This window comes from Meles meles, chromosome 4 (genome assembly GCF_922984935.1).
Source record: "Meles meles chromosome 4, mMelMel3.1 paternal haplotype, whole genome shotgun sequence".
In the NCBI taxonomy this organism is placed as follows: Eukaryota; Metazoa; Chordata; class Mammalia; order Carnivora; family Mustelidae; genus Meles; species Meles meles.
The window spans coordinates 44,207,520-44,222,429 of record NC_060069.1 but is presented as its reverse complement, the minus strand read 5'-3'; the positions used below and the strand labels follow the sequence as shown (position 1 = coordinate 44,222,429).

Sequence of the window (14,910 nt, the reverse complement as noted above, 5' to 3'; positions counted from 1 at the left end):
CACTGAGCCACCCAGGCGCCCCTCACTTAAATTTTATGTAAATAACAAATGAACCTTAATTTTTCAGTACCTTATGAATTTAATAACACAACAGTATTTAAAAAGACTTTCAGCAGTCTCTAATAAGCTACAAGAGCTCCCAAACCACTGGCCTCTCTTCCCCTCCCACTCCAAAAAAGCCTCAAATGCCTTTGAGAGTGAAAGTATCCATTGAAAATATCCTAAATCACCTCAAATGGACAACACACACTATGGAAGGCAAGTCCACAAATTAAAAGGTAAGGAATGTTTTTATTTGGTGGCAATGGCCATAACATTAGGCCTATTTAGTAGCAAGCCAGAAAGGAAAAGGGAAAGAGGGAAACAAGATGTAGAAAACACAACTGGGGCATTGGAAAAGAATAAAGAAGGAAAGCGGAAAGAAACTTTGCTTCAAACTCAAATAAATGAGTGGATAACCTATCAAACGTATAAAAATGCAAGGATAGGCTAGTTAAGATGAAAAGAATGTTTCCATAGAGCCCAAGGCTGAGTGAAATCAAGAACAAGAGAGTAAGCAATTTACTAAATCCAGTTATTCTTGGGGGATTTTTTTTTTTTTTTTAACTAACTCCTAAAGACCTTCAACTTCCACTTTGATGGCTGTCACAGGGAGCAAGTAATAAAACCGAGTCAGCCGAGACGCCGCCAGCGCCGCCTCTCGCTCGCCGAGCTCCAGCCGAAGGAGAACGGGGGTAAGTAAGGAGGTTTCTGTACCATGGCTTGTACAAAGCAGACTGCCCGCAAATCGACCGGGGGTAAAGCTCCAAGGAAGCAACTGGCTACAAAAGCCGCTCGCAAGAGTGCACCCTCTACTGGAGGGGTGAAGAAACCTCATCGTTACAGGCCTGGTACTGTGGCACTCCGTGACGTTATCAGAAGTCCACTGAACTTCTGATTCGCAAACTTTCCTTTCCAGCGCCTGGTGCGAGAAATTGCTCAGGACTTCAAAACAGACCTGCGCTTCCAGAGTGCAGCTATTGGTGCTTTGCAGGAGGCACGCGAGGCCTATCTGGTGGGCCTCTTTGAAGACACCAACCTGTGTGCTATCCATGCCAAACGTGCCACAATTATGCCAAAAGACATCCAGCTAGCGTGCCGCATACGTGGAGAACGTGCTTAAGAATCCACTATGATGGAAAACACGTCATTCTTTAAAAAAAAAAATTTTTTTTTCTCTTCTTCCTGTTATTGGTAGTTCTGAATGTTAGATATTTTTTTTCCATGGGGTCAAAAGGTACCTAAGTATATGATTGCAAGTGGAAAAATAGGGGACAGAAATCAGGTATTGGCAGTTTTTCCATTTTCCTTTGTGTGCGAATTTTTAATATAAATGCGGGGACATATAAAGCATTAATGCAAGTCAAAATGTTTCAGTGAACACGTTTCAGCAGTTCAACTTTATAGCAATTATAAATAAACCTGTTAAATTTTTCTGGACAATGCCAGCATTTGGATTTTTTTAAAACAAGTAAATTTCTTATTGACGGCAACTAAATGGTGTTTGTAGCATTTTTATCATACAGTAGATCCATCCATTCGCTATACTTTTCTAACTGAGTTGTCCTACATGCAAGTACATGTTTTTAATGTTGTCTGTCTTCTGTGCTGTTCCTGTAAGTTTGCTATTAAAATACATTAAACTATAAAAAAAAAAAAACAACAAAAAACCGAGTCTGCCTAAATTGAAAAATCTAATAGAAGGCCCTTCCACATAAGACTGAGACCTAAAAAGTATAATCTATATAAGACTAAATCAGGAATAAATCCCTCTGGGTCAAAGGGAACAAGAAAATCGTAAATATTTTGGGTCCAATATTTTTGGTTAGTATGTGGGTGGGGGATGAGGGTGAGGATCTCTGAGTAATCCTAACAAGAAAATGCATATTTTTTGGTCTAAATTCATCCTACCTTTAAGGTCCCCAAAATTCCCAAATAGGTATAATTGAATATGGTCATGCTAGTAAATGGCAAACTCAAACAAAAAGAACTTTAATACAGGTCTCAAATAATAACCAAAGATAAAATTCTGAGGAAAAGGAACATCTCATAGCTAAAATTCAGAAAATGAAACAAGGCACTGGGATTGAGAATGACCCAAAACAGACTGATGAAATAAATGTGGAATGATCTGACAAAGAACATGTCAAGAAACCTGAAAAAAAACCAAATATGAAAAACCACCAAAGACTACTTTCAGTAAGAAAAAACCATAATACCTGAAAATGGGAACTAGACATTTGCAGTAAAAATTAGTATAGATGCAACAGAAGAAAGAATCAGTGAACTGGGAGAGGTACGTATCTTTAGAAAGTCACATTAGAAAGCAGCACGGAAGACAAAGAGAAAATATGAAAGAAAAGTAAGATGAATAGGTTGGATAACCTAAGATATAACTATTGGAGTTTCAGTAGGAAAGGAGAGAATGAATGAGGGACTGATTTACTAGATAAATCAGTAGCTGAGAAATTTCTAGAACTGATGAAGGACACAAATTCTTAAGATGAAGAAACCTAATAAATCAAAAGCAGCATAAAAAAGTAATTGAAGTAAAGACACATCATAGTCAAACTAAGGTCAAAGACCAGAGTTCTTAAACTCAGCCAAAGGAGGAAGGAAAAAGGGCAACTGGACTTCAAGCTTACTTCTTGATACCAATGATGATAGCCAGAAGACACTGGAACATTCTCAATCTTCTGAGAAAGAGCCAACACACTGCAAATTCAACAAAACTCTTTCAAGAATGAGGACAAAATAAAAATATTTTTGAGACAAAGAAACTTTTCAAAAGATTAGAAGTACTCTATACTCTTAACTGAAGTCAGTTGCTGGAAATCAGTAACAAAAAGATTTAATTAGAAAAATACTGTGTTAAGTTTGGAAATTTAAAAACACCTCTAAAAAACTTAGGTTAAGAAAAGAGATCATAGTATTCCTTCTCTCGCTGTCTCTCTCTGTCAAATAAATAGGAAAATCTTAAAAAAAAAAGAGAGAAATATCATAAATTAGAAAATACTTATTAGAACTGAATGAGAAGGAAAAAGCTATGTGTCAAAACTTACAGGATTAGATAAACAAAATGTTGTATATACCTACTATAGAGCATGTTTATCTTTAAAAAAGATGTGAAGGGGCGCCTGGGTGGCTCAGAGGGTTAAAGCCTCTGCCTTCAGCTTGGGTCATGATCCAGGGTCTTGGGATTGAGCCCCGAGTCAGGCTCTCTGCTCAGTGGGAAGCCTGCCTCCCCGTCTCTCTCTGCCTGCCTCTCTGCCTACTTGTGATCTCTGTCAGATAAATAAAATCTTTAAAAAAAAAAAAAAAAGGATGTGAAATTTGATATATGCTATAATAAGGATGAACTTTAAAGACACTAAGCAGTATGAGCCAAACACAAAAGGACAAATACTGTATAATTTCACTTCCAGGAGGCATCCATGGACCACTTCCATGGTCACATCCACGACTGACCATCCCAGAGTGATCAAATTATTCATAGAGACAGAAAGATTAGAGATCATCAGGGCCTGATGGTGGAGTGGAGTGGAGACTTACTGTTTTAATGGGTAGAGAGTTTCTGTTTGGGAAGACAAAAACAGTCTTGAAAATCGCAAGTTTGGGTGCTTGGGTGGCTCAGTTGGTTAAGCGACTGCCTTCCACTCATATCATGATCCTGGAGTCCTAGGATCAAGTCCTGCATTGGGCTCTCTGCTCAGTGGGGAGTTTGCTTCTCCCTCTGACCCTCTCCCTTCTCATGCTCTCTCTCTCTCTCTCAAGTACATAAATAAAATCTTAAAAAAAGAAAATGGCAAATTTTATGTTAAATGTATTTTACTACATGTACACAAACTTGTAGAATATGATTAAAGCACTTAGGGACACTTATAGTTCTGAAGTTTTACTTTAAAAAAGAACTAAAAATTAGTGAGTTAAGCATCTAGCCTAAGAAGCAAAACAAAACAACAAAGTAAACCCAAAGAAGTAGGAAGAAAATAATTCAGATCAACACTGAAATTGCTTAATAGAAGACTATTACACATACAGTGAAAATGAATAAATCTAAAAGTTAGATCTCAGATAAAACCAGTACAATACCTCTGACAAACTTAATCAAGAAACAGAAAGCACAAAAAAAAAAAAACACCCATAGGAATGAAAAAGGGTTTTAAGGGCTCTGGGTGGATCAGTTGGTTAGGGGTTCAGCTCTTGATTTTGGCTCAGGTCATGATCTCATATTGGTGGGACTGAGGACCCGCTGGGCTCCATGCTCAGAGGAGAGTCTGCTTGGGTCTCTCTCTCTCTCCCTCTGCCTCTGCTCCTCCCCCTGCTTATACATGCTCTTTCTAAAATAGATAAATCTTTAAAAAAAAAGGGGGGGGGGTTCTACTGGTATTTAGAGAGCAGATGTCACAGATATCAGCACTCTGCAATGTGCCAGCAAGTCCTCACAACTCTTTATGTTAAAGATTTTATTTATTAGAGAGAGAGAGAACAAACAGGGGGAAGGCAGAGAGGGAGGGAGAAGTAGGCTTCCTGCTCGATCCCAGGACTCTGGGATCATGACTTGAGCTGAAGGCAGACACTTAACCTGACTGAGCCACCGAGGCCCACCCTCACAACTCTTTTTTATAGTTATTTTTATTTTTATATTTTTATTTATTTTTTATGTCGGCTCCATACTCAGTGTGGAGCCCAATGTGGGACTTGAACTCACAGCCATGAGATCAAAACCTGAGCCAAGATCAAGAATTAGTTGTTTAACCAACTGAGCCACCCAGGCACCCCACATCCAGACAACTCTTAAATATCCCATCATGTACTAATTCACAGTTAAAAAAAAAAGAAAAAAAGGAAAAAAAATATGTAAAATTATCTGAACCTAGGGCACAGTTCTATTTTGCATATAAGAGATATTTTTTAAAAAAGATTTTATTTATTTATTTGACAGAGATCACAAATAGGCAGAGAGGCAGGCAGAGAGAGAGGGATGCAGGCTCCCTGCTGAGCAGAGAGCTGGATGCCGGGCTCAATCCCAAGACCCTGGGATCATGACCTGAGCCAAAGGCAGAGGCTTTAACCCACTGAGCCACCTAGGTGCCCCTATAAAAGATATTTTTTTACACAGTTTCAACACACACTGAATTTTCCAGCTGTGCAACCACTATGAAACCAAGAGGAGCTTGGAATTCGTCTTGCTCAGTTCATTTTTACAGAGAAGTTACTGTTATTTACTATTTGGAATATCATATCATTTAAAGCAACATGCTCACTGATGGAGTTACCAACAGCAGTACCTCTGTATGAGACTGCATTAAGGCCAAGCCTTAATGTAACTAAATAGATAGATACAGGCATTTCGATCTGATTTTTATAGTATGCTGTGATCAAGTATTTACAAATATATATTTACAAATAGAAATATATATTTTATTACAGTTTTCCTTTATTTTTTTCTGTTAATTTCTCCCTTAAAACTGATTTGGAGAGGTGAATTAGGGCATTACATTGATTTTTTTACCCTGAAAAGAGGACTGGTTTAAATAATCTCTAGGTTTTATTTCACAGGAAAGCAGTACAACACAGTATTTTGGAGTACAGATCTAGATATCCCGGAATCCCAAAGACACAATGGCAAAAATACAGACAAACATATATAAATGGACATACATAAATAACAGGCTGTATTACCTATAACAGCAAAAGACTGGAAGCATCTCAAATGGCAATAAATATGAGACTAGTTAAATTAGCTATGATGTACCCCCCCACTCAAGTACTAGGAAGCTGTAAAAATGAGTGAGGAAATTAATCTATCCCACAGAGTGCTCTCGGGGTATACTACCAATGAAAATCCAAGATCGGAGAAAAATATAAGTATGGTATGCTACCCTTTATCTAAGTGGAAAGGAAAGGCATGTCAACACACACACACATGCACACATACACACACAACCTTATTATTTTTTTTAACGGAAGGATAAACCATACCTTTTCTCAATGGTTACTTTGGGGAAAAAAGGGAACAAAATGGAGGGGACTGAATTAAAAGTCAGATTTCTCTGAATATATCTTGCTTTGTATATTTGATTTTGGAACTTTGGAAGTTACATATAATCATCAGCAAAAGTAGAATGAGTAATACTGCTTGAAATAAATAAGATATCACAGAGACCCAATCACATAGTCCACTGGACACTAAAAATATGCTTGGGTACCGAGTTCCCTCCTTAATACTCATCACCATCTAGCACACCTCCCACCCAACCTTCCTCCATCAACCCCTCAGTTTGTTCTCAATCGTTAAGTCTCTTACGGTTTCCCTTTCTCTCTTTTTTCCCCTCACATATGTACATCTGTTTTGTTTCTTAAATTCCACATGAGTGAAAGCATACAGTATCTGTCTTTCTCTGACTTAGTTTTCCTAGCCTAACACACTCTAGCTTCATCCACATCATTACAAAAGGTAAGATTCCATTTTTTGGAAGCTGAGTAATAGGGGTGGGTGTGTGTGTGTGTGTGTGTGTATACACCACATCTTCTTTACCAATTCATCAGTCAATAAACATTTGGACTCTTACCATTGTTTGGTTATTGCTGATAATGTCACTATAAACATCAGGGTGCATGTGCCCTTCGAATCTGTATTTTTGTATCCTTTGCCTAAATACCTAGTAGTGCAATTGTTAGATCATATGGTAGTTCTACTTTTAACTTTCTGAGGAAACTCCATACTGTTTTCCAAAGTGGCTGCACCAGTTTGCATTCCCACCCATGGTACAAGAGGGCTTCCCTTTCTCCCTTTCTTCCCTTTCTCCACAACCTCACCAACATCTGTTGTTTCTTGGGTTGTTAATTTTAGCCATTCTAACAGGTTTGAGGTGGTATCTCAAAAACTACAATAAATTAAGATAAACACAAATTTAGCAAATTTTGCAAGATATAGAGGAATATCCAAAATTCAACTGCATTTTTGTACACTAAACAAAATGAAACTGGAAGGGGAAAAGATACCACTTATAACATAATATAAAAAAACATGAAGTTCCTAAAACAGAAGTTCCCAAACCTTCTCAATTCATGGTGCCCTTACTATTCTCAGCAATTATTCACAATGCTAAAAGAAATTCTTAACAGTTTCATTTATTTAGTAGTTAGGTACAAACAACTGTATTAGTATTTATGTTCCCAAAACTTAGTAGTTATTTTAAAAAGCAATGCACATAAACTGAAGATTTCTTTTCTTTCTTTCTCGATCACTTAAAAAGTGGAAACATGCACCCGATGGGCACTGCATCATACAAAAACTCAGGCACTGCCCACCCTCACTTTCTGTTCCACATTGATTTCTGTACCCCTTTAATCATAGCAACTGCTTCATAAAGACAGACATTATGAAAGGTATCAGAACTTAATGTTCAAACTGTGGAACTCCCTAGGACTGGAAGACCCCACGCAGTGTTCAACAGGTGTCGATCACTGATTCTCTCTAAAATGTAAAATACCATGGTGCCTCTGAGTTCAGGGGGTATCTCCGGGTACACTGGCACGGTTTGGGAACCATGGAACTAGAATCTTTATACAGGAGGAAAATATATTCAAAGATATTAAGGAGAACTAATAAATGGAGAGATACTAACATTCAGGAATTTAAGACTCAAACTGGGTACCTGGGTGACTTAGTTAACCATCTGCCTTCAGCTCCAGTCGTGACCTTAGGGTGCTGGGACCCAGCACCACATGGGGCTCCTTGCTCAGTGGGGAGTCTGCTTCTCCCCTGCCTGTGCTTGCTCTACCCCGTGTCAAATAAATAAATAAAATCTAAAAAAAAAAAAAAAGAAATTGTAAACAAAAAAGAAAAAAATTTAAAAAGACTCAGAATTGTATAAATGCCAAATTTCTTCAAATTAATCTAGATTCAAAGTCATCTTTTTTTTTTTAAAGATTTTATTTATTTGACAGAGATCACAGGTAGGCAGAGAGAGAGAGAGAAAGGGAAGCAGGCTCCCTGCTGAGCAGAGAGCCCGATGTGGGGTTTGATGCCAGGACCCTGGGATCACGACCTGAGCCGAAGGCAGAGGCTTTAACCCACTGAGCCACCCAGGCGCCCCTAGATTCAAAGTAATCTTAATCAAAATCCCAGATGGGTTTATGAAAAATTGGACAGTTAATTTTAAAATCTATGTGGAAGAACAAAAGCCCAGGAAGAGCAAAGACATTCCGGAAATAGAATAAATAATGTAGAGAGACCCTGACAGGAACATTTTTTATCTAAGAAGCTGGATCCTGTACTAGATACCAAGTTTGTTTATCTTTTCGGATCCTTTCAGCCTCACCTATCTCTTATTCAAGCTGCTACTCCACCTACCAGTTCTAGATTGGATGTGGCCAACTTTTAAATGGAGGCACGTGACAACGCCTCACTCACTTCATTCCTGAGCTGCACACCACCCACTCAACTGCAACCTGGTAGTGCAGGGGAGTTAACAATGGGGTGAGCCTATGACCAGCATAAGGAGAACAGATCCTATCTGATTAGATAGATCCTTTTTCTTATCCCCCGTTAGATGATCCTGAGAATGACTTTCTGTAACTTCTGGGAGGCAACATAAGGAGACTGAGCTATCAGTTCCACTTCCATACCAAAAATATCTTTAGATGAATTAAAGATTTAATGTGAAAGGCAAAATTCTAACTTTCAGAAAATCATATAGGAGGGTATCTTTATGTAGAGGAGTTAGCTTTATGATATAAAGGAAAAGACTGGTAAATATGACAACATTAGATATGCTGCAAACCAGGAGATATTTGCAAAAGCAGCAGTTGACAAAAATTATATTCAGAACATACAAAGAATTTCTATAAAGAAATAACCTAAAGGGCACCTGGGTGGTTTAGTCGTTAAGCGGCTGCCTTCTTCGGCTCAGGTCGTGATACCAGAGTCCTGGGATCTAGCCCAGCATCAGGCTCCCTGGTCAGTGGGAAGCCTGCTTCTCCCTCTCCCACTCCCCCTGCTGTGTTCCCTTTTTCGCTGTGTCTCTCTGCCAAGTAAATAAATGAAATCTTAAAAAAAAAAAAAAAGGGAGAAGTGAAAGACAAGCAATCCAATCAATAATGAGCAAATGACCCAAATACCACTTCGCAGAAGACAAAGTAAATAAATACATAAGAACATGCCCAACCTCATTAAAAAAATCATGGAAATGTAAGCTAAGGCCAGTAGCAGATACCATTTTATACCTTCTAGATTGTCAAAAATTAAGAAAGCTGACCAAAATCAAGTACTATCCAGGATGTAGAGCAAAGAGAATTTTCCTAACTGCTAGCAGAAGTGCAAAGTAAAAACTACTTCAGAACATAACTTGGTATTAGCTTGGAAAGTAGATCGTCTGTTTTTACATTTTGCAACTCAGCAATTTTACTCCTGAATATAAATCCAAGAAACTCTTACACATGTGCAAATTGTAAGAACATTTATAATAGCAATGTCATACCAATAAAAGACCAAAAACAACACTTTATCAGACCAGGCTATGCACTGGTAACAAATATATCCCCAAATCCTAATGTTTTAACACAATGAAGGTTTATTTTTCGAGTGGACACCAAACATAAGGAAGTCAGTTCTCCTTGAGATGATTTATGGATCTAGGCTGCTGCAATCCTCAAGTTCCACTATCTTAACAAGTCACCAGCAAAATGGAAGAGAGAGACTGAGAGGGCATGTAGGCCTCTCAGTGACATAGCTCACTTCCCACCTCGTGCTCAAAAGGACCTGCCATATACAAGGCCATCCATGAATGTCCGCTAAATGAATGCATGTGTACGGAGGGGTGAAAGATCACATCTATCCCTTCAAAAGAGCATCACTGTAACTTAAAAAATGATGTAAAGAACAGTTTGCACAGATAAAACATGGGGGCAGGATATTCTAGGTACTACCAGAGATGCTGACAGCCAGCAGGCTTCACTTCACAGAGCTACTCTGAAGGCTCCCGAGCGGCTGGCTGCCATGTCCTGTATGCTGTGATGAGAATTCTGAGGCTGCATTCCTCTTATGGGAGGGAATGAAACAAAATAATCAGCAAGGACAGAAAGGCAAAAAAAAGAAAAAAAAAAAAAATCCCTCCTTGCTTGAAGAAAAATGTTTTTTTGAGAAGTGAGATAAGTTAAAATATATATATATTCCAGGGGACCTGGGCAGTTCAGTGTTGATTAAGCCTCTGCCTCTGGCTCAGGTCATGATCCCAGGATCCTAGGATTGAGTCCCCCAGCAGGCTCTCTGCTCATGGGGAGTCTGCTTCTGCCCATCTCCCCCACTTGCTCTCGTACTCTCTCTCTCACTCTTTCTTGCTTTCTCTCAAATAAAATCTTTAATATATATATATTCATTTTTAATATATTTTTATATATTTCTTCCTTTTTTTAGAGGATTTATTTATTTGACAGAGAGGCAGGCAGAGAGAGGGGGAAGCAGGCTCCCTGCTGAGCAGAGCGCCCAATGCGGGGCTCGATCCCAGGACCCTGAGACCATGACCTGAGCCAAAGGCAGAGGCTTTAACCCACTGAGCCACCCAGGTGCCCCTATTTTTATATATTTCTATATTAAATATATATTTTATATATTTAAATATATTTACACATATCTATAAACAGTATCAAATGGCATACGAGGTTTAAAAAACCAATCACTTAAGGGGCACCTGGCTTAGTCAGTAGAGCACACAACTAACTTTTAATCTCAGGGTTCTGAGTTCAAGACCCATGTTGGGCATGGGGCCCTACTTAAAATAAAAAACAACAACAAAAAACTGAACACTAAAAAGTTTTTCTTTAACCCCACTTCCCTCTCCCTTAATCCCAGCTAGACTGAATGGCTAATGACAAGTATGCCGTATTAATCTTTGCCCTAGCACACAGTACAGAGTATGGCATGTTCTATGTGCTTAACAGATGCATATTAAAATGAATCAAGACTGGGTGTGTAAGTAAGGTTATAAAAACAGATATCACTGAGGGAGATGCATCTTTATTTTAATCTTTTTAGTCGTCTCTATGGCCAACATGAAGCTCAAGCTCATAACCCTCAGATTAAGGGTCATATGTTCTACTGATTACACCAGCCAGGCGCTCCAGGATGTGCATTTTGAAGATACCTTAAAAGAAGAAATGGATCGCCGTCACATTTTAGTAATTACATTTGTGATACAAAAACATTTTCAAAATATATCAAATTAAGATATGTGGGGAAAATGGGGGCGCCTGGGTGGCTCAGTGGATTAAGCCACTGCCTTCGGCTCAGGTCATGATCTCAGGGTCCTGGGATCGAGCCCCGCATCGGGCTCTCTGCTCCGCAGGCAGCCTGCTTCCTCCTCTCTCTGCCTGCCTCTCTGCCTACTTGTGAACTCTCTGTCAAAAAAAAAAAAAAGATATGTGGGGAAAATGGAAATACTATCAGGTAGAGAGGCTGACCACCTATAGGAGTTGCTCCTAAAGTCAAATATACTTGTTTTAAAACTGGTTTCCTTGTATTCTGTAAATGGTGCTATCCAATATAGGTAGACATACTGGCCATACATGCCTATTTAAATAAAATTCAGATACTTAGTCACATTAGCCATATTTCAAGTGCTGAACAGTCACATGTGGCTAGTGGCTGCCATACTGGACGGCACAGATACAGAACATTTCCATCATGGCAACAAGTTCAAGTTGAACAGGACTATTTTTTTTTTTTTATTTTAAAGCTTATATTTATTTATTTGAGAGAGAGTAAGCTTGCACAAGCATGGTGGGGGGAGGAAGAGGGACAAGCAGATTCCCCACTGAGAAGAAAGCTCAACATAAGGCTCAATCCCAGGACCCTGAGATCATGACCTGAGCCAAAGCCAGATGCTTTACCAACTGAGTCACCCAATTGCCCCAAATCTAGCATTATTCTAAACACTTCTACACAACTACTCATACATAATCAGAGGAAGAGTGGTTATTTTTAAACTGGGTATTTCTAAGTCAAAGCTTATATCCAAAAGGTTTAAAACCTATACTGTTAGTAGTTTTCTTAAATTTGTCAAAAATGGAAAGCAGGGCGCCTGGGTGGCTCAGATGTTCAGCAGCTGCCTTCGGCTCAGGTCATGATCGGCTCCTGGGATTGAGGGCCACATTCAGCTCCCTGCTCAGGGGGAAGTCTGCTTCTCCCTCTCCCACTCCACCTGCTTGTGTTCCCTCTCTCTCTGTCTCTCTCCGTCAAATAAATAAAATCTTAAAAAAAAAAATGAGGGGTGCCTGGGTGGCTCAGTGGGTTAAGCCTCTGCCTTCAGCTCAGGTCACGATCTCAGGGTACTGAGATTGGGCCCCACATAAGGCCTGCTTTCCCCTCTCTCTCTGCCTGCGTCTCTGCCTACTTGTGACTCTCTCTATTTAAAAAAAAAATGAAAGCAAACAATTCACTTCTCTACCTACCTGGTTAAAAGTTAGTAAGTCAGTAAGAACTAGTCTAGATTTAGTAGTAGAGGATTTTTCTCTGAAAATGTGCCTAACATTATGTATCCTGACCATTTATATGAGCCCAGTTGTGGGTTAACAACCAAGAACTTCATTTTCATTCTCTAGAATTACTTTCCAACTTTTAAAGTATAAATGCCAATAATCAGTAATATGGTATTATAAAGTCTTTCTCTCTTATGAGAATCCTTCAGTCTTTGATATCTAGGGAGGAATTAATTCCTAAACCTCAACAAGGGCAAAGTTTATTTTTCAATTTGTTTTCTCAGATTACTGTTCCTACGAGGAGCATTCATACGACAATATTTGAACAAAGAGGACTAAAGCATGATGACTTAGGAGATGCAACATTCCATCAATGTGATTACAATGTGATTATCTTCCTAAACAGTCATTTAAAGAGCACCAAAGTGATGTCTAGTGATTGTCTATTTGACAAACTTAAGTTACATAAATAATACATCAAAATAAAAAGCTTCTGCACAGCAAAAGGAAACAAACAACAAAATTAAAAGACAATCTACTGAATGGGAGAAGATATTTGTTAATGTATAAGTGATAAAGGGTTAGTATCCAAAATATATAAAGAACTTACACAGTTCAACACCCAAAAGCAAATAATCCAATTAAAAAATGAGCAGGGGGAAAAAAAAAAAGGCAGAAGAGCTCCCCCAGCTTGTGCTTGAGCACACGTGTGTTCTCTCTCTGACAAATAAATAAAATCTTTAAGAAAAAAGTGAGAAGAGGGGCGCCTGGGTGGCTCAGTGGGTTAAAGCCTCTGCCTTTGGCTCAAGTCATGATCCCAGCATCCTGGGACCGAGCCCCACATCTGGCTCTCTGCTTGGCCAGGAGCCTGCTTCCTCCTCTCTCTCTGCCTGCCTCTCTGCCTACTTGTGATCTCTGTCAAAAGAATAAATAAAATCTTTTAAAAAAAGAAAAAGAAAAAAATGAGAAGACAACAGAGATTTCTCCAAAGAATACCTACAGATTCCCAACAGACACATGAAAAGATGCACAATATCACTAATCACCAGTGAAATGCAAATCAAAACCATGATATCTCATCACCTCACACATGACGGGAAAATAAAAAACACAAGAAACAATTGTTGGCAAGGACGTGGAGAAAAATGAACCCTCATGAACTGTTGGTGGGAATGCAAACTGGAGCAGCCACTGTGGAAAACAGCATGGAAATTCCTCAAAAAATTAAAAATGCTACTACCATATAATCCAGCAATTGTACTACTGGGTATTTACCCCCCAAAATTAAAAAGCACTAACTCAAAAAGATATATTCACCCCTAGGTTTATTGCAGCATTATTTACAACAGCCACATTATAGGAGCAATCCAAGTGTCTACCCATAAATGAATGGATAAAGATGTGGTATATAAACAGAGTGGAATATTACCCAATCATAAAAAAGAATGAAATCTTGCCATTTGCAACAACATGGGTCAATCTAGAGGGTATAAAGTTATGGAGAAATAAGCCCGTCAGAGAAAGACAAATACCATATGACTAAACTCATACATGGAATTTAAGAAACAAGACAAATGAACAACAACAACAAAGAGATAAACAAAAAAACATACCCTTAAATATAGAGAAAAATATATATAAAAATATATATAAAAATATAAATTTTTCTCTTAAATATAGAGAAAAAACTGATAGTTATCAGAAGGGAGGTTGGTGGGGGGAGTATGGGTGAAATAGGTGAAGGGGGTTAAGAGTACCCTTACTGTGATAAACTCTTGAGTAATGCATACAATTGCTGAATCACCTGAAACTAATACAACACTGTAGGTTAATTACACTGGAATTTTAAAATTAATACAATTCAGATATAATAAAACATTTAAAAAGAACTTACACAAATGTATTTCACATAAACACCAGACAGAAAGTTCCTCAAAATGCTAGTATATATCATTTAGCGTTATTGTATTTTTTTTTTTTTTAAGATTTTATTTATTAGTCAGAGAGAGAGAGAGAGAGAGAAAGAGCACGAGCTTAAGTAGGGGGAGTGACAGGCAGAGGGAGGAACAGTCTCCCTGCTGAGCTAGGAGCCTGGTATCAGACTTGATCCTGGGACCCTTGGATCATGACCTGAGCTGAAGGCAGGCACTTAACCTGCTGAACCACCCAGGCATTCCTAGCATTATTATATTTCAAAGCCAATTTTTTCTGTAAACAAATATACAAAAGCAGCTGCAAAACCACCATAGAAAGCTTTTCCTCCCCACTATCTCCTCTACCTAGCTATATTTTATCAAATGATTAACAATGGTTCTCTTAAGGGTAATAGAGCTGACTGCTTTTCCCATCCTTTTTTAATATACACAAGGACAAAAATAACTGTCCATA

At 38.6% G+C, this 14,910-nt stretch overlaps 1 protein-coding gene and 1 pseudogene across 2 annotated transcripts in view; one reads left to right on the top strand and one right to left on the bottom strand.

The window, feature by feature from the left end:
* PAK2 (p21 (RAC1) activated kinase 2) overlaps positions 1–14,910 on the bottom strand; it is a 92,912-nt gene that overhangs the window by 55,700 nt on the left and 22,302 nt on the right. Inside the window, exon 1 of one of the 2 annotated variants that reach the window (XM_046001669.1) lies at positions 7,774–7,792. The exons of the other annotated variant lie outside the window; for it this stretch is intronic. The gene's annotated coding sequence lies outside the window, so the exon portion shown is untranslated. Of the gene's footprint in view, positions 1–7,773; positions 7,793–14,910 lie in introns of those variants that run through there. 2 annotated transcript variants of the gene reach the window in all.
* Positions 684–1,699, top strand: LOC123939791 (annotated as a pseudogene).